Source organism: Ictidomys tridecemlineatus, chromosome 6, assembly GCF_052094955.1.
Source record: "Ictidomys tridecemlineatus isolate mIctTri1 chromosome 6, mIctTri1.hap1, whole genome shotgun sequence".
Taxonomy (NCBI): Eukaryota; Metazoa; Chordata; class Mammalia; order Rodentia; family Sciuridae; genus Ictidomys; species Ictidomys tridecemlineatus.
Window position 1 is genome coordinate 93,116,894 of NC_135482.1, and position 20,516 is coordinate 93,137,409.

The 20,516-nt window shown below is 41.3% G+C and overlaps 1 long non-coding RNA gene and 1 pseudogene across 1 annotated transcript; one reads left to right on the forward strand and one right to left on the reverse strand.

Annotated features, from left to right (window-relative positions):
- Window positions 1-2,107: 2,107 nt before the first annotated feature.
- LOC120888642 (uncharacterized) lies at window positions 2,108-5,083 on the reverse strand. Its single transcript, XR_005732332.2, has 2 exons — window positions 4,762-5,083; window positions 2,108-2,581 (listed from the first exon to the last, which is right to left on the reverse strand). It is a non-coding gene; the product is annotated as an uncharacterized LOC120888642 (long non-coding RNA).
- Window positions 5,084-16,129: 11,046 nt separating this feature from the next.
- On the forward strand, window positions 16,130-17,817 carry LOC110598809 (U2 small nuclear ribonucleoprotein A'-like; annotated as a pseudogene).
- Window positions 17,818-20,516: the final 2,699 nt, after the last annotated feature.

Here is a 20,516-nt window from a genome sequence, read left to right on the forward strand (position 1 = left end):
GAGTGGGTTGTGACTTGCATGAATGGATTAGTTGAGCAAGAGGTTTATTAAAATGAGACCACCCCACATACTTTCTTCCTTCTACACGTCACACAGTAAATTCCCTTTCAGGTTTCTGCCATGTTGTAACACAGCCAGAGGTCCCTTACCAGGTCACTAATATTATGCTGTTTAGACCCTATATTCACCCAGTGTCGTGAACCAAATAATCCTCTTTACTTTATGTCACCCAGCCTCAGTTTTTGTTGTTGTTGTTTGTTTGTTTGTTTGTTTTTTGGCTGCTGTAGTTTGTTTTTTTCAAGGCGACACAAAACAGACCAATACAAGAAGAAAAGATTTGTCTGCAAATATTTTGGCGTGGTAGTGTGATAACAGACTTTCTGCAATCCACCTTTCACATTTCCCCAGATCTCTTAAAGAATACTTCTCTCCACCCACCCACCCCCGCCATTGACTTTGTCCTTTAAAACCTGAAATGGTTAAATAGATTGGATGTTAGGGTCCACAGCATGGGCGTAGGCCCTCCTTTAAATGCTGATGTTAGACCACACCCTAAAATGTGTGAACAGGTCTCAATAACGGACACTTGGAATCTTCAGTGAAAACATTAGTATTGACTCAATGTCATTTTTCTAATTGCAAATCTTATATTAGGTCCAATAATATGCTAATAATTCTAAATTTACAAATATTACATTGAAATTTTAAAGTACTTTGGGTGTTGAAATCTGCATGTCAAATGCTTACCTTTTTTTCAGGATTCTTCATGTTTGTGCACTAGTTATTATCCTATGAGGACACTTGGAAGCTTCCTGGTAAAGAAATAGATGAATTCTCCTGACTATGGTCATCCTCCTGTTTCATGTCCTGAAAAGACCCAGCCTTGGGACCTCAGCTCTTAGCTTTCTGTTATCATTTGGATGCTTTTATTTCTGCCTGAAAGCTGAATCTGTGATGAAAACCTAGTTTTTATGATCCCTGGGTCTGATATAATTCTAGCTAACTCCATCTCTTTTTGCAGTTCTTTTGGAGGAGTCTGTCTACCGTTTTCATATTCTTTCGCTCTTCAAGCACATCGTCTTGCCCCTGTCTTTCCTTTCTTTTCATTTTGGTACAAGGAATTGAACCAGGAGCACTTAACCATTGAGCCACATCCCTAGCCATTTTTCTTTTAATTTTGAGACAGGGTCTTGCAAGGTTGCTTAGGGTCTCCCTAAATTGCTGAAGCTGTCCCGGAATTTGCGATCATCCTGCCTCAGCCTCCCGGGGTTGTTGAGATAACAGGCATGCACCACCATACTCAGTTTGCCTCTATCTTTATAAAGCATATGTCACATCACACTTTCCGTGCTGATTTTCGGCTGCGTCTGTAAGTTCTTTGAAAAGAAGTTCCATGCTGTTTGTGATTTTTTAGATTCACAGGTCTAGCACAGTAAATAGTACCATGGTGCCTAATTGTTAGGAAGCATTTAAATGAATATTGAATGAAGAGATATGAGAGATACTGGAGAGAGAATCCAGGGCTTTGTGAATACTAGGCAAGCACTCTACCATCGAGTTATACCCCCAGCCCCCAAATATCTCCTAGTAAGGGCTCTCTGGAAGTGGTTCTCATCTTTGTTGGGCCAGACACTATCACTAAGTGGCAACAAAATCTCTAGGATTGAAGTGGAAAGTGTAGTTTAAATCTCCTCAGGCATTTCTTTATATTCACATATAGGAGAATGTGACCTATTTACCTCCCTTATTCATTACTGCACAAAAGGACTGAAGATGAGGACTCGGTCATTATTTCGATCTTGCCAATTTTATGATGGACTGGGTGCTCCAGCAGCAGAAATTTGAGGCGCTAGGTTTGAACTCAGGGCCTCCCACGTGCACGTTAAGTATTCTATCACTGCACTACATCTCCAGCCCCTTTGAAAATTTTTAGGGTCTAAATTGTCTATCTGGCCTCGAATTTGCCAAGGCTCAGCCTCAGCCTGAGTGGCTGGAATTAAAAGCGTGCGCCACTGCACCCGTAGAGCAAGACTTTTACTATCAGGAGATATTTCACTCCTTCTGGTCCATATAACTGTTTTAAAAAATTACATTATTTATATAGGTAGGCGTTTACGGAAAATCATTTATTACTATGCTATTGTTCCTGGCCTTGCGAGTTGCTACAGACCCGGTGCTCATCTTTAACGAGGTCACAACCCGGCTCAGCCCAGCTACCAACATCCATCAATGCGCAGGGTGTAGTGCGGCTGTAGACCACATCATTTGGAAATCTGGAGAAGTACAGTCACCAGCTGGCTGTCTTCTTTCAGCCCACTTAGGAGTTTCCTAAACCCGCGGCAGGAGTGGTGGCTTGCAGGGGCGGAGCTGGAATGCCTTCCGCATTCCTCTTCCTCCTCCTCCTCCAGGCTGCAGCGGGGTGCGGGGGAGGGGCGAGTGGCATCAAGCCGAGCACTGGTGGACCAGAGCAGCAGTGCCAGTGGCTCCTTGGGCCCGAGCACGTGGATACACACGTTCTTCACATCATCTGGTAGGATTATCACAAAATCGGCAGAGGCAGGGCCACCTAAAAGCACAAAACCTAAAAGGGACACTGGGCTTTGAAAATTATAGTTTTACAGTCATCAGATCCAGTCATGCTTATTAATCTTTCTCATCTGTAAAATGGGATAAAAGAAAAATTACAACAAATATTATATAAAAAGAAAAAAAGAGGAAGCTCTCAGAACAAAGCAGTGTTCATTTCCTGTGAAGAGTGGAAAAGGAACTAAGTTGCTTTGTTGATTTTCCTCCAGCCAAATACAAAGGTGGATCCTATACAACAATTGTTTCCCTTTGTTTCTGGGCCTTGTAAGTGTCATTTCTCTATAGAGAAAGAATCCCCTTTGTGCAATCTCTGGCCCGACAGGCCTTTGGGGATTATAAAGGGAAAGCTCTCTCTAGTGTTTTCTTGGTTAGAGACATTGTTCTGGAAAGCAGGCTAGGTTGCCATGGCTACGAGTCCCCAGAGGCCTCGCCCTGCCCCTTTTTACTCGCCTGCCTGTGCTGCCTGCTAGTACCAGATCAGTCCCTATGTCTTATGTTCCTCCCCACACAGCAGGAGAATCCCAAACTGTATTTTCCAGATGGCCTCAAAACCCCAGAGGCAGGGTGTGTGTGTGTGGGGGGGCGGGGGGGCTTTGTCAGACTGTGCTGAATTGTCCTTGGGAAAAAAAGCTATTAGATTGAAAGCTTGTTGAAGGCAGGAATCACCTTCTCATCACTGAATCAATTCCTCCCCTGTCTCTATGACGTTATTCCCCTTAGTCCAAAGTAGGCTGACACACAGTAGGGTCTGAAAAGGAGTTTGTAAATCATTTGCCACTGAGATGGTGGCATAGTAACAAGTTAAAAGCAGAGATTCTGGAGCCATGAACTTTGCCTGCCACATTACAGATATGTAATGTAAATAAAATACCTTGTTTTTCTAAGCTTCATTTTCCTCATCTCTAAAATGGGGCCAGTAATAACTCAGATTTAGGAGGAGTACTAAATTAAGATCAGTTACGATGTGAATATTTCATACAATGTCTGGCTTAGGCGCTGTCAATATTATGACTGTTGTTATCTCCTCAGTAGCTTACTGCATCTTCATGTGGGGAGACACATCCTCCCTAAGTAAAACAAAAAACAACCACAACAAAAAAATCTTGTAGGAGAATCCATAGCAGCCCAGGTCTAATAGTTAATGAAATGAATGTAGAAGTGCTTCCTAATTAGAACACACCAGTAATAACAAGTTTCCTACACGTTAGAATGTCGCATGCAATAATGCAAAGTGGGTTGGTTCCAATTGTCCATCAGTGTATCTATGGTTAAGGGATAAAATAGAATTTTTTGACATCTTTCAGCTTGACTGCCTCCCTTGCCCCTCTACCAATCTCTCAGGGTATTCTTAAGCCTACACAATCTGGGCTGGTAACAGCAACTGTTTGTAAACTCTATAAGCTCCACCGCCCCCCTTTCCCACTCCCTGCACCAGAGCTGGCTTCCAAATCTGAGAAAGCTGGAATCAGGAGGCACTTACCTGGTGACTGGAAGATTCTAAACACATTTGGACACTAAGAAGGAATTCGCCCCACCCCTACTCCCAGCAGACCTAGCCTTTGCAGCTTTTTTCCGGGGTGCAAAAGAGAAAAGTGTTGTATCTAGTCTGGGTAGGCTGAGCTGAACTTGGCCGCAGGATGTGGACACCCTAGACAGCTGCAGACCACAGCTAAGACTAGGAGCCTTTCAATTAGAGAAGCCATTCAGGGTGGGACTAAATCTGACATCTGGAGGTTCTGGCACCTGGGGGAGGGGATGCGAGGACAGAATTATTCCCAAATTACGTAGCTGCTTGCCTCTCTTATATGTACAATCTATATATTTTTGGACACAGAGGAAATGAACATGTTTACAGCACATGTATTGTCATTTAGTGCACAGGGCGGAAGAGGTCTAATCATTGTCTATCCAAGTGTTAATTGTATGTAGAGTGCTCCCACCACACGGTAAGTGCAGCATATTTTGCTGTGGTGCAATAATGCAGCAAACGTGTGGAAAGGTGGTGTGAACAGGGTGTGAAGTGTTCTTCCCTCTCTTTCAGACTCTCTGATACATTCCCCCACACACATACCAGGCACACACATTAAACTACCCAGGACACATTATCCTCCCCTCCCCCATCACCGCAGCCAGCTTTCTCTGAAAACTGATACCCTGAGGCCCTTTTTCCCTTACCAGCCACAATGAAGAGCAGTGAGGGGGAAAATGCGGACTGGATTATGGCACAGGGACTGTGCTCTGTAATTTTTCCTTCCGTTAACAGGTCACTGTTCCTGGTCCAGGCCTCATATTTTATCTGACTTTGCTACTCCAGGAAACAGCTTTAGGCTCCAGCGAGTCCAGGCCAAATCCGGTTCTTTCGACTAAATCCATTTTGCATTTTATGTTTCACCCTAGTGAAGTCTCTGCCGAGGCTGTTGTTCTCAAACCAGCTCAGAAACTGGCTCAAACCGCCCTGAACTGGATCTGGTGGCTGTTGAGACACAGTTTCTGCCTCTTTGTTAGGGCGGAACCGGCCTCATTCCCGCTCGTTTCCCTCCCTCCCACTTTCCTAGTCACCAACAGCTACTCCCCTCCCCCTGCCTCTCCAGTTTGGCATTTTTTTACCCTTTCCTGGGCCAAGACCCCATGAATTAGATTAAATTCTTTATTTTTTTTTTAAAAAGTAAATCTAGGTTGTAAACTTTCAGCTTTTGTTATACTAGCCCTTTGGTTCTGCTTTTCTCCTAGTTGTTATCTCACCAGTTGACATGGTGCCCTTAAAATCTTGGTTTTCATGCTAACCTAGAAATAACTTCAAATTTCCCATCAAAGACTGAAGGGGTTTTGTGCAGCTCATTATTCATTTCCGCTTTGTAACTATATTTAAATTAAAATGATTTATGAACTGCTGGGAAATGACAACGTAATAAGGTATAGAAATGTAAAAACAGTCACCCATACTGGCTGTCGATTGCGACTGTGCAGTTCCTAGAGGAAGAAGTGAAGAATTGAGATTCTTTGGTTTTCGAACATGTCATTTTAACACTGAGTCAGATTCTGTGAATCGAATCGCATAGTGAAGAGGGCTGGCTGGGGGAATGTGTGGGGACCATTCCCAACATCATGCAGGTGGAGACGAAAACTGGGAATGTGACGAAATAAGGAGGGTAGAACAGGGATGCGATTTTGCCAGTCGTCGTTACATAAGATGTAAGCATTTATTAGACTGCAACTAGATGGAAGGGACAGTTGCATAACATGAAAGTGGTAAATGCCACTAAATTGTTCATTTTAACATGGTAATTTTTCATTTATGTGAATTTTACCTTAGTAAAAAAAAAAAATTGCCTTTCTTGAGAAGACTGTCTCCTGTGGGGTTTCTTGAACATTGAGAGAGGAGAGAGACTTGGATAATAAGCAACCATAATCTGGGTGTGGCTCCATGTGGTGCTTGAGGACTCACCGGTCTCCCTCTGCTGGCCAAATTAGGCAACGTGTCAAGGTGCCGGAAGGCCTTCTGAGCAGTCTCCATTATCTGTTGAAGCACAAAAACCAGGCTGGTTTGCGAAGTCACTGTCCCCACCTGGTTCGATGTGCATTTTATTTGTTTATATGCATGGCACCGAAAGGGGATCAGAAGTGTTTTTTTGCTTCTGTGGTGTTACATGGGATTAGCTATAAGTCAACAATTTAAAATTCACCTCTCAAAACAGACAGAAATGTCATTTTCCTATGTTAAAAACGAGAGTCAAATTGCTCATTTAAGTGTTTTGTTTCAGCGGAGCAGAAAGCCCTGGAAAAAGGCCAGTTACAGCAGTAGATACGGAAAAGCTATTTTTATATGCAGGAGGGGAGGGATCGACTTTGTCTATTGAGTCAGTACTCTGAGAAGGACTTGTACAGTTTGGGCTAAGGTGACATTTGAAAGGTACGTAAGAAGGAGGTGAATCCATCAGGCGCATCTGTTTTCATGAGGTTTAGATTCATTAATGATTATCGTGGGAAAGCACTTAGTGTATGCTAATTAGAGATTTCCAAAATACTGAGTATCAAAGGAAATCCTAGAGGGTTGGAGGTCAAGAAACCCGGACTGGTGCCCCATCACTGTCCCCTCCCCCCAACCCCATGCTGGGAATTGAACCCGGGGGCCGCATCACAGAGTCAGGTCTCACTGAGTTGCTGAGGCTGGCCTTTCTAATGTTAAATCGGCTCTTACTTCAGGCCCTTCACACTTTCTGTTTCCCGGGTAGAAGTGCCCCTCCCCCCAGCTCCTCCTACTCACCCTCAAGATTTGCCTTTTGTGTTACCTGCTTAGAGAAGCCTTCCTGCAAATTTGGGTTAGAGCAGACACCTTCTACCCTGACACCCTCTTTCTTGAAAGACCCTTCTTTAACTGTTATAGCACCAGTATGCGATTATATACACTCTACACCAAAAATAAATGTATAGTTTCTGACTCCTGGGGCTAGCTTTCTAAGTCCCCTCAGGTCATGTCTGCTTGATCAAAACTGTAGAACCAGCTCTTGACACAACACCTGACAAAAGGCAAGAAACACGTATTCGTTGAGAAGATGAGTTGAATTCAAATACCATTTTCCTGGCTCCAGTTCACTACTTTTCTGGATTCTCCTTTTATTCCTTGTGGCTCTTTTAAGACTCAGCCTGCTTTCTTTTTCTCTTGTGAACTCTCAGCAAAACTACTGAATTTATTTCAGGGTTCCTCTTCCTGTAATGTGAAAGCAGCTGAATGGATTTTCACGTTGTTCTCTAAAAAGTAAATGATTCCATAATTCCTACCGTCTGTATTTTCTCCTCTGTAATACTGGATTTCACTCTGAGATGGGAATTCGGCTCGGGTTTTGATACCTGAATCTGGAGTGCTCTCCCCATTCACACCCTTTTTAAAAACATTCCCTATCCTCTGGGAGAGAGGGTTTAGGGATTCCTCCGCCTAAAAGAAGTCTCCTCCTGCTGGCCAGAGACAGACTTCTCCAGGAAGATTTAAATGCCCCAGAATTTCAAGTAGGCGATTTGCATCTCTTGAGAACTTTCATAAGAGATGTCATTCACGCATTCACTGGACTTCCTAACAGGAGGGTAATCCCTTTGGGCATTGGGCGTTCCTTCACGTGGGCAGATTAGATACTGTTACACTTTCCAAAACTGTACAGGGTTGGAGAACTTTCCAGATTTTTTTTTTTTTTTTTTTAGTTACAGATGGACACAATACCATTTATTTATTATTTTTTTAATGTGGTGCAAGGGATCAAACCCAGTGCTTCATGCATGCTAGGCAAGCGCTCTACCATTGAGCCACAACTCCCACCCCAGATGTGGTTTTATTCTGTATTCACTGAATACAGATTAACTGATGGTTGTATAACTGGTAAAATTTCCTTAATTGCCTACAAAATGCTGTGTCTTTCACTTCTTTAACTGGAAAAGGATAATAGTTAAGATACTGAATATGGAGTTTAGAAAAACTTGAAAGCTTTGAAGCTTAGCTTTTCTGGTCCATTTTTTTTAAGTTTTTTTTTTTTTTTTTAATGAGAGATCTATCTTACCAAGTTGTGATAATGTTTGTAGTAGCATTTATAGAACAGTTACTTTGTGCCAGTTACTATTTTGATGTACATGCAGGTATAAAGAACCCTGTATGTGTGTGTGTACACACACACATAAATTCATTTAATCCTCACAGCTTCCCTTTAGGGAAGGTACCACTGTTCCCATTTTACTTCTGGGGACACGGAGAGGTTAGGTTACTTGCCAAAAATCACACAGCTTAATAGATGACAGAATACACACACACACACACACAAAAAAAAAAAAAACAAAAAAACAGGCCATTTGAGTCTGTCCTTTTAAAACCCTTGTGCTATTTGTCTTGCACATGATGAATGTTTCTTTTGGGGGGGAGGGTACTGGGAATTGGACTCAGGGGCACTCCACCACTGAATTACATCCCCAGCCCTATTTGGTATTTTTTAAAATTTAGAGACAGAGTATCACTGCTAAGCGCCTCACTGTTGCTGAGGCTGGCTTTGAATTCCTGATCCTCCTACCTTAGCCTCCTGAGCCCTTGGGATTACAGGCATGCACCACTGCGCCCCCAGCATGATAAATGTTTTAAAACATTGATTTCTTTTTATTTCCTCCTTTATGTCCATGAAAATAAGTCATTATTTCTTCAAAAGATCTTAATACAAACCCATAGAAATTTAAAGCCAACCCAACTTCCTGCTTTTTCAGATGAAGAAATAGAAGTCCAAAGAACTTGAGCCTTTTGTGCTGTGTAGCTGCATAAGATTAGACCCTAGCTCTTTTAAGTAATCTAGGAGGGAATAATGGTTTTTCATATTAATGTGCTCCATCTATTTCCTAGAGGTGGTTTTTTGTTTGCTTGGTACCAGGGATTGAACCCAATAGCGCTTTACCAGAGAGCTACATCCCTGGCCCATTGTATTTATTCATTTTTAAATTTTGAGACAGGATGTCATTAAATTGCTGAGTCTGGCCTTGAACTTGTGATCCTCCTGCGTCAGCCTCTCAAGTCTGTAGGATGACAGGCATGCACCACTGCACCCAGTAAGTATTTTTCTTCCCAATTCTGCCATATCACTCAAAAAAGAGAACAAGTGTTAGCTGCTGCCAAGGTGAGCATGAGGAAAATTAGCACACATTTCTCTCTCTTTTAAACAGTGTTTTAAAAACGTTGCATGTTAGGCAAGTGCTCTACCCACTGGGCCACACCCCCAGCCTTCTGTCTTCCTCTGGACTCCTTCCTTGTTTCTGGCTCTAGGTCTTTCTTCCCTTCCCTTACTAGGAGTGTAGGACTATTGCAGTAGTCACCCTAGTCAAAATCCAAGCACGTACAGAGTTGGGAGCGGTGAGCTAGGTTGTCATTAGCTGCATGGTCTTTTCCCAGATGAATGAAAACAGAAAAACCCTGAATTCCTGCCTTTATTGTGCCATTACTCAATATATGCCTTTTCATAATTTAGTTAACTCATTCTAGACTAGTTTTTTTAGCTTTACATAAAATACTACCTTTCCTGTTATCTTTTCTCCAAGAATTTTGACTGGGCCATGAAAAAGTACTATGACAAAGCTCACGAGATTCTGGTGTTTGCTTTATTTTGTTTGTCTTAAAATAAAAATCCTGAGAAGCATTACGTAATAATGTCTATAGTTGCAGAAGTTTTACATGGTTTTACAGTCTTGGAACAGCAGTGTTCTAAAAGGTCACAGTGTGCATGTTATGTGTAAACACAGAGAATATAAGCTTCAAAATGTGTGTGTGTGTGTGTATGTATGTTTAATCACAGAAGAGTACATTAAGTCTTTTTTTAAAAAAATTCTTCCTCTTGGCAGTTTGATTTGATGTGGACATTGAAGAATTAAAGGGAGTTACTGGTTGGACACCGGTATTGATTGATGCATGATAGTTCAAGTTCCTGATTTTAACCTTCCTTTTTTTCCTTCCTTCCTTCCTTCCTTTTGCTGTACTGGGATTGAACCCAGGGGCACTCTACCACTGAATTACACCCCTAGAATTTGCATTTTTGAGATAGTTCTTCCTAAATTGCCCAGACTGACCTCAAACTTGTGATCCCCCTGGCTCAGCCTCCAAGTTGCTGGATTACAGGCATGCACCAAAGTGCCCAGCTTTAACAATACTTAAAAAAAAAAAAAATGCAGCTGGATGACGTGGAACACGTGTGTAATCCCAGCTTCCCAAGAGGCTGAGGCAGGAGGATCGAAGGTTCAAAGCCAGCCTCAGCAATTTAGCGAGGCCTTAAGCCTTGTGGTGTCTGGTGGGGCGCAGGGTTGCAAGCCTGAAATCCCAGTGACTCAGGAGACTGAGGTAGGAGGATTTCAAGTTCAAGACCTCAGCAACTTAGCAAGGTCCTGAGCAACTTAGTGAGACTGTATCTCAAATAAAAAATAAAAAGGGCTGGGGATGTGGCTCAGTGGTTGAACACCCCTGGGTTTAAAGCCTGGTACCACAAACAAGAATCACTGACTGACTTTGTACAATGTGCCGGGGTTTGTTCGTTTTTGCATCTGCTGTATAATATAATCACTACACAAAGCTTGACAGATGGGTAAACTAAGGCTTAGGCCACTTGTGAGAGCCCGTACAGAGGAGAAACATTTTCTTTTTAGGAATTTATAAGCTACCAAGAGAGGCAGAAAGAGACCCAAATGTGTAACTCATTGTTTTAAGGGCTGTAACAGAGATAAGTACAAATTATAATATGTCACAATGTAAGTAGTAATTACCTCAGATAAAGAGCCAAGCAGGCGGAAGGCAAGACAGTTAAGGAGGATTTAGCTGAAGTGTTGGTGGAATTGGGCATTGGAGGAGGAGATGGAGTTTGTGCTAATGATGAGTGAAGTGGAGAAGGACACGGGTGGTCAGAAGGAATGGAGTATTAAAGGCGCAGAATTTTGAAATAGCATGTTGTGGCTAGGAAATATTAGAAGCCCTCTGAATGGAGTTTAGAGCAGAAAGAGGGAAGAGGGAGGAAATGAGGCCAGAGAGACACGGGGACTAGATCAGGAACCCTCTTGGGGCAGTGCCATGGCATTTGAATTAAATTTGAATTAAATTCTAAGCCTGGAATTTAATTATTTATTTACTTATTTTAATATTTATTTTTTTAGTTTTAGGTGGACACACTATTTTTATTTTATTTCTATGTGGTGATGAGGATCAAACCCAGTGCCTCATGCATGCTAACAAGCACACTACCACTTAGCCACCACACTAGCCCTAAGCCTGGGATTTATTAATTTAATTTTTAAATTTCTTTGGTACCAGGGATTTGAATCCCAGGGTGTTCAACCACTGAGCCACATCTCCAGCCCTTTTTATTTTTACTTTAAGAAAGGGTCTTGCTAAATTGCTCAGGGCCTTTCTAAGTCGCTGAAGCTGGCGTTGAAATTGCGATCCTCCTACCTCAGCCTCCTGAGTTTCTGGGATTACAGGCTTGCACCACTGTGCCCCACTATCCCTGGGATTTTACTAATTTAAAAAAGTTACATATTTTGTAGAATTAAATTTTATTTAAAGAAGCCACTTTCACACTCTTACAGTGCATCCTTGAGGCTTAATGAACACTGTAAAAATTATGGTAGGACAAATAATATCTTTGAAGGGTTTTACATTTGTTTATTTAATACTGGGGATTGAACCCAAGGTTACTTTACCATTGAACCACATCCTCAGCCCTTTTGATGTTTTATTTTGAGATAGAGTTCACTAAATTGACCACACTGACCTCAAACTTGCAAACCTCCTACTTCACCCTCCTGAACCACTGGGATGGAACTTTAAGCTTTAAAAGATGAATAAGTTGGCAGCTCTAGTTTTAGGCAGGAATGTGACATCTAGCCTGATGACATGTTTGGAGAATAGAATGCGGAAGCAAAGGGAAGAAACGCAAGGGACCATTAACGAATGATGCTGTGATCCAGAGGAGTGCTCCATGCCTTCCTGGTGTTGTAGCTAGGAATTGTTTATCTTATTTTACTAACAGAGAAATGAAACTCAGAGAGTTGAAGGTCATGAAGCAGTAAGTGGCCATCTGGGGTATGGATCTAGGCCTGTATTATCCAAGATCTCAAGGCAGGTATCCAGAGACCAAGAGACACTGTGCTTAAAGCCGTGTAAAAATGAAAGGGTGAATGAAAATTTAGAGTAAGAAGGGAAAAATACAGAACATTGGTGAAGATCTACATTTAGGAATCGGAAGGCAAAAAAGCCATATCCCAAATGACACAAAAAGATGGGTGGGATGGGGTGAAAGAGAGAAAAGTCAGGAAAGTGTGGTTTAATCAAATAAAATGGGAAAAATGGTCCCAAGTGTCCAGCCTGGTAGAAGCTGACGACAATGGGGGCCTTGAGAAGATCACTGACACTAGTTTCAGGAGATTGTCAGTGAATTGTCTCAGGCCAGAGTGACTTTGGACTGAAGGGGTTTGGTGGCTTTGTAAAGTCAACTTGCCTAAGCTGAACTGTATTTCTCAGAACTTCCTTCCCTACGTTTTCATTAAAGCTGGGTCGTGAGATAACATCATGGAAAATTCAGAGGGCCAAAATGAAATAGCAGTCAATTTTTCTCCTCCTCCTCCTCCTCCTTCTCCTCCTCCTCTTCCTCCTCCTCCTCCTCCTCCTCCCCCTCCCCCTCCTCTTCCTCCTCCTCCTTTTTTAATGCTTAGAAGGTAGGGGCTGGGCATGGCTCATGCCTGTAATCCCAGAGGCTGAGGTAAAAGGATCATGAGTTCAAAGCCAGCCTTAGCAAAAGTGAGGTGCTAAGCAACTCAGTGAGACCCTGTCTCTAAATAAAATACAAAATAGGGTGACTCAATGGTTGGATCTCACTGAGTTCAATCCTTGGATCCCCCCTAATAAAAAAGGTGGGGGCAGGTACTTCTTGTAGCTATGCAGGTTGACTCTGATATATCTGCAAGCAAACTTTAACAGCATGTGGCATCAGCCAGGCCTGCAACTACTCCACTTTCTACCAGACCCTCCTGGGTCAGCTGTGTGTTTAGCTTTGTAATAAAGAAGGCCACTTTTTCCTGCATGGACGTCTCTTGAGATTAGAGGCAGCAAGAATGGACAGGCCAGTGTGGACTTGTTTTCTCAACTTTATATTCATCTTCTCTTTCCAGTTGCCTGGCCTGCATTTGTCAAGCATCAGTTTCAGATGAAGACAGAAGCCTACAAAGACTGTTTACCTAGATTTCACAATTACACAAGATCAAATTCCTGCAAGAAATCCCGTATTTTGAGTGTATGTACACATTACTCCTCATCTATTGTCTGTGATTCTTTGATCCCTCTACATATCTATGTCACAGTGGTTCTACTTACCTGTTTGAACTCTCCCTGATACAGTCAAGGAGACTGAGAAAAGGGTGGCAGCAAGTGTTAATTACTCTCTAGAAAAGTGTGGTAGTTATACAAGAAATGTTAATTGCATCCCTATTATGTGCCTGTGCTTGATTCAGGGTATATAGTGATGAATGAAATTAATATGGAGTTGACAGTTTGGAAAGGGAGGAAGCTGATTAAAAGATAAGTAATAGGGGTTGGGGTTGTTGCTCAGTGGTAGAGCATTTGCCTAGCACGTGTGAGACACTGGGTTCAATCCTCAGCACCAAATAAAATTAAATAAAGGTATTGTGCTCATCTACAACTAAAAACGAATTAAAAAAAGATAAGTAATAAAATATATATTATAAATAATATGAGTGCTCTAAAAACAAAGATAGTAGAAAGCCCTGGGTTTGATTCCCAGCACTGCAAAACAATCAAACAAATAAAAAGAGAAATATAGTATTTGGATTGAGAGATCAGGGAAGCTTTTTCCACAATGTGATGTTTAAGCTGAAATCTGAAGGCTTATCAGGAGTTGAGGACACCATTTTAGGAGAAGGAATGAGCATGTACAGGACCAAGGAAGGGTGCTGGGTAGTAAGGAGCTGCAGAGGACTGTGTGGCTGGAGGCTAGTAAGAAAGAAAGAAAGTAGCTTGGAATAAGATTGGAAAAGAAAGTTTTGTGGCCAGCCAAGGATGGGAATAATAGCATGCCATTTTAGATAGTTAAGATTCTCTAGCTGCAAGGAACGCATATTTAAGTCACAGTAACTTAAGAGAAAATGGATTTTTATTAGTTTACATAACCAAACTTCAAGAAGTAAGGGAGGGGAAGTTGTCCTAACATACAATAGAATGAAGGATCATAAAACCATCAAGGGATGGGAATGTGGCTCCCTGGCATGTGTGAGGCCCTGGGTTCTATCCCAGTACTGCAATAAATAAATAAATATTATAAACCCTTCCTTCCTTCCCTCCCTTCCTTCCTAGGTTCAATCCCAAGCACAGCAAAAAATAAAATCATCAAAACCCTTCCTTTTTTTTTGGTACTGGGGATTAAACCTAGAGGCTTTTTTCCTGGAGACATGGTCTCATTAGGTTTCTCAGGTTGGCCTTGAACTTATGATCCACCTGTCTCAGCCTCCCAAGTCCCTGGGATTATACGTGTCTGCACCTACCTAAACTTTTTATTTTTGTTATTGTTTTATCTCTACTCTTTCAGCATGTTTATAACAATATCTATAATTAGGTTTTGGATAAGAATGAAGCCAGAAATCATAGCTTCATGACTTTGTAAATCTTATTAAATGAGTCATTGACAATTTTGCTTCTTTTTGCTTATCTGGTTCAATCACTATAGCATGGAGGTTATCTATTACTTAGTGTTAGAAACTATTTAAGGGCTGGGGATGTGGCTCAAGCGGTAGCGCACTCGCCTGGCATGCGTGCGGCCCCGGGTTCGATCCTCAGCACCACATACAAACAAAGATGTTGTGTCCACCGATAACTAAAAATAAATAAATAAATATTAAAAAATTCTCTCTCTCTCTCCCTCTCTCTTTAAAAAAAAAAAAGGAAGAAAAGAAACTATTTAAAATTGCTTCAGAAAAAAAAATGACTCTTGTTACCTTAAAATTATGTTAGGAAGTATCATTTGTTTACAATCTTTTTGTCTTCTCCATCTATGGTGTGGCTTCTCTGCAGACACAGTGTTCTTTCTCACCCAATGATTTTAGACATGGATGGTTGATCAATGGAATGTGGGTGCAACTGATTTTGTGCCAGTTATAGGTGGAGAGGTGGAGGCTTTTAAGAGTTGTTGCTTTTTTTTTTTTTTTTCTGCTTACCTCTTGAGCTTCTGGAGTTTGTCATGAGAATGGCTTATTTCAGAGATCCATGACTTCATTAGCATGGGTCCTGCAAGGAACAAATAATAACCTAAAACTTAGAGTCTAGCCCAACCCTGCCAATCTGCAGCTGACCAGAAAATCTGTGAATGGGAAGTAAATGTTTATGTGTGTATGCATGCCTACACATATATACATCTTCCTTGAACTGTATTATTCTATAATTCAAAAAACCTTTTCAATCATCATGTGACTATCACGATCAACTCAAGCACAGTTTTTCTCCATAACTGGTTATTGTCAACAGCTCTAGGATAGGATTTCTGACTGATATGCATTCCTCAGGGCCAGTTCATCTAATCTGACAACCTTTAGCTAATTATAAGCTTAAAACTCCTTAAGGTACCAAATATACACTGAAGAGGGGGAAATATAATCACAACAATAAAAACTTCCTACCAGAAGTAGGAAGATGGAAGGGGTCACATAATAGCATGTAACAAATACTGCTGGTAAGGATAGTAAGAACTTCTTTAGTTTTTCTTGCTCTTCAAATCTTGCTGTTTCATATTCTGCTTCCTGTGTTCTCTTTGACTGCATTGAGAAAGATAGTAAGAAGGATTCTTCTTCAAGGATTGTACTATTTTGAAACTTACTTGCTGTTAGCAAAATTATCAAGATTAGAGAATTATCTTAGGGATTTCCAAACTTGAAACAAAAATGGCTTTACAACTTCCATATGAGCTCAGTAGACTCTTGATGTACTTGATTCCTGGGAACTTCACAGACCAATAAACAATGCCAGATATAATGGCAAGTCATAATGCAAGTATCTAGATTATTCCCTCACAGTTTTTCTTAGCAATGCTCTGCTAGTCCTTCAACTGTCAGCTCTGAGTTCCATCTTAACTCGGGCAAATAGACCTTGAGTCTAAATACTAACAGGCTCAACAGCACTGGGTGAAAGCTTTGTCTGTGCTAAGCAACACCTTTTTTAGTTACAAGTATCAGAAACTGCCCAAACTAAGCTGACGGCAGAGCTGATCGAGCAGTACACCGATGCTGTACGGGACCGAGAGCTGGACCTCTGGGGATATAAAATTCTAATCATTGAAAATCTAGGTGCTAACTTAGACCAGTTTGATGCTGTTGATTCTTCTGACAATGAGATCAGGAAGTTGTATGGTTTTCCTTTGCTAAGAAGACTGATGATATTATTAGTGAACAACAGAATATGCCGTATAGGTGAGGGACTGAGAAACTGATGTGACTCCGTTTTTTGAGAAAACAGCTTCTACCTCAAAGCCTGTCCAAGGAAGGGGGCGTGACCCTTGTCCTTGGAAAAACCCACAGAGCACTCCTAAGCACATACCCACCCTGCTGAGTTGTTTGTCTGCAAATAACAGGAGACATATGCCTCGCCAGGTGTCCCTGACTCAGTTAGGCTAGGTGGAGACACATAGCAACCCCCTAGCAACCACCAATCAGCATGAGACAGGGAAAATACCTGGGATGCCAGATGACCCCCAGTAGTTTATGGTTGGTGATAACATGTTGGGAAACCATGTAGTTCAGCAGGTACACCCCTCGTGGCTTAAACCAATTAGTTTAAAGGAATCTTCCTCTTGTACTAACCAATCACCCCTACCCAACTTGTTCCCGCCAGTGAAAGTGCTAATCAATGTTAAGAGTTGTTGTTTGATTTTCCCGTGGTATGGAATGATTTGCTGTGTGTTGTTGTGATGCATAGAGTATCCCCCCAAAACCTATAAAATCTCTCTGAACAAAGGACCGGGGCTCACTCCCTGGGACCTCAGAAACAGTTGTGAGTCCAGGCTCGAGCTTGCAATAAAGACTCCTGTGTGATTGCATCAGATTCGGCTCTTGGAGGTCCACTGGGGTCCCATGAATCTGGCATTACAGGACTTAATCAGGCTCTGCCCTGTCAGAATTCATTCTCACCAACAATAGTCTTGTGGAACTGGGTGATCTGGGCCCTTTGCCATCTCTTAAATCACTGACTTTTTTTTTTTTTTTTTAAGAGAGAGAGAGATAATTTTAATATTTATTTTTTAGTTTTTGGCAGACACAATATCTGTGGTGCTGAGGATCAAACCCGGGCCGCATGTATGCCAGGCAAGCATGCTACCGCTTGAGCCACATCCCTAGCCCCTAAATCACTGACTTATCTAAGCATTCTAAGAAATCCTGTAACAAATAAGAAGCATTATAGACTGTATGTGATTTATAAAGTCCCACAAATCAGAGCGCTGGATTTTCAGAAAGTAAAACTAAAATTTTAATCCAGATACTGGTTTGCCAACTGACAAAAAGAAAGGTGGGCCATCTCTAGAGGATGTAGAAGCAATCAAGAATGCCATAGCAAATGCATCAACTCTGGCTGAAGGGTTGCTGCAATCTGGTCAGATACCTGGAAGAGAGCGCAGATCAGGACCCACTGATGGGGGTGAAGAAGAGATGGAAGAAGACACAGTCACAAACAGGCCCTGAGCAAGGCAGTAGATGTCTACTAATAGGGACAAATCTTACTTTTTGAACATGGGATAATTGCCTTGTTTGTGTCAGCAAAGTGGAATCTCACCATTGTTGAAATGTTTTAAACTGCTGCCTATAATTTGTATTATAAATTTTAAAGTCTAAATGTCAGTATTTTTACAAATGGTAAAAAATGAAGGCCACTCACTGTGCTGCGGGGGGGGGGGGGGGAAAGAAAGAAACTGCCCAAGGTGACTTAAAGAAGAAAAAAACATATGTTGATTAATATAACTAAAACATATAGGAGTAAAAGTTGCTTCAGGTACAGCTAGAGTTTTCAACTGCAGTGACTTTATTAGGAATCAAGATCATGGAACTCTTGGTTCTGCCTGAAGGCAGAGTGGAGGTATGCTTTCCTGACAGGCACAAAAGCAAAAGAAACACACAACAATCAACTCCTCGGGTGCTCACCATCATGCATATTGCAGTTTCCACATTTAATACGATATTCATGCAAATAATAAGCAAATTATCTCCAAGGAATAATTGCCATTCCAGTTACTTAAAGTTCATGGTATCTAGGTACCATAAATTCCTCTTGCCACTGGGGAGGCTGAGCCAGGATGATCATGAGTTCAAAGCTAACCTCAGCAACAGAGAGGAACTAAGCAACTTTGTGAGACCCTGTCTCAAAATACAAGGGGCAGGGGTTTTGGCTCAGTGGTAGAGTGATTGCCTAGAACGTGTGAGGCACTGGGTTCAATTCTCAGCACTACATATAAATAAATGAATAAAGTAAAGGTCCATCAACATCTAAAAATTTAAAAAAATAAATAAAATACAAAAAATGGGCTGGGGATGTGGCTTAGTGGTTGAGTGCCCTTGAATTCAATCCCTAGTAACAACAACAACAACAAAAATTCCTCTTATTTGGACTTGGAGGTATCCATCCCTTTGTGATTTTTGGATCCTAAAGCTAAATAATACATTTGATCATCCTGACACATCACTCGCATAATTATGAGAGGAAATGAGAAAATGGAAAGGAGATCATATATAATGATCATTGGTCCATGGTATAACACCCTGAAGGAAAAGAAGAGCAGAAATCCTTACCCTGGCAAGAGTTCTTTGGTCAGCTAGTTTTATTTCCATGGGTTCTACTATCTGAAAAAAAAAAAAATCTTCTCTGCTATATTATGGAAGAGTAAATTTTCTTCTTTTTTTCTTTTTCTTTTCTTTCTTTCTTTTTTTTTTTTTTTTTTTTTTTGTGTGTGTGCTTTAGCAGTCAAATTCCTTTTGGAAGATTTGGGGGATTGAGTATTTATTGCCTAAGATGTTGAATAATCACAGGGCTTTGCTAGGCCTAAGGGTTTCTATGGTAATACAACTCACCTGTAATATTAGCATTTTTTTCCCCTGAGGTTGTGACCAAAATCAGAATTCTTTTTTTTTTTCATTTTCCCTCCTTCTCTTTGAAACAGACTTTAGCTGGGTGCAGTGGCACACGTGTGTAATTCAAGGATGGCAAGTTCAAGGCCAGCCTGCACAATTTAGTGAGGTACTAAGCAACTTAGCAACACTGTGTCTTAAAATAAAAAATAAAAACGGCTGAGGTAAATGTAGCTAAGTGGTAAAGCACCCTTTGGTTCAATCCCCACTACAAAGAAGAAGAAGAAACAACAACAAACCTTGCTGACTGCTAGGACCAACTACCACCTGGTAGCTCATTGACTTCTACCCTGGCTTTATCAGAGGTAGGGAGCTAGTGTGAATTTTTTTTGGCTCTATTCCAATGACTGGCTCTTTGCAGTTAGAACAATTACCCCCTTTGTCAGCCAGGAATGAATAACAGGAAGTGACTGGGAGTGATCTGTGGGTATCAGTATTCTGACTTTGTTATCATTCCCTTTAGCGGAGGGTGCAGAATTTGAACACTCTGGAAAGCCAAGACTGACTTTCAGCCATCTTAGATTATTAACCACAGGCAAAGTTGTATTTTATCTTTCTGTTTTTAGAAAAACAAAGTTTTTCAAACAAAGTTTTCCTCTTTCTTGTTGGAACTTGCCCCCTGCCCAGCCAAAGGTAAACATTCCAACATAAAGAATTTTGTGTTAAGTCTCTAAACATCTAGACTTGGTGTGTTTGTTTCATTTTTTGTTTTTGATGTTTTGGTGCTGGAGATTAAACCCAGGGTCTTGTGTAGGCTAAGCATTGCTCTACCACTACCGAGCTATATCCTGGGGAGGCCTTATATGTTTGATATATGGAAAGTCCTAGGATAAAATGGGCAACAATTTAACCAGGTATTTTCTACTGAGAAAGAGGAATTGATAATCATTTCTATTTAGGGAATAAGGGAATTTTTCACTATTTCTTAATTATGAGGAATTTTCTACCTCATAGTCATTTCCACATTTGGGATGCATTATTTTTAATAATATGTTCTGATACCAAGTCTGACATTTATATCAGTTTTAGGAGAGTCAGTATTCCAACTCAAATTATGGTATACAAAAGTAATAAATCAGGCTGGGGCTATAGCTCAGTGGTAGAGCATTTGCCTTGCAGGTGTGAGACCCTGGGTTCAATCCTCAGCACCACATAAAAATAAATAAATAAATAAAGATATTTTTGTCCAGGGGCTGGGGATGTGGCTCAAGCGGTAGCGCGCTCACTAGGCATGCATGCGGCCCGGGTTCGATCCTCAGCAC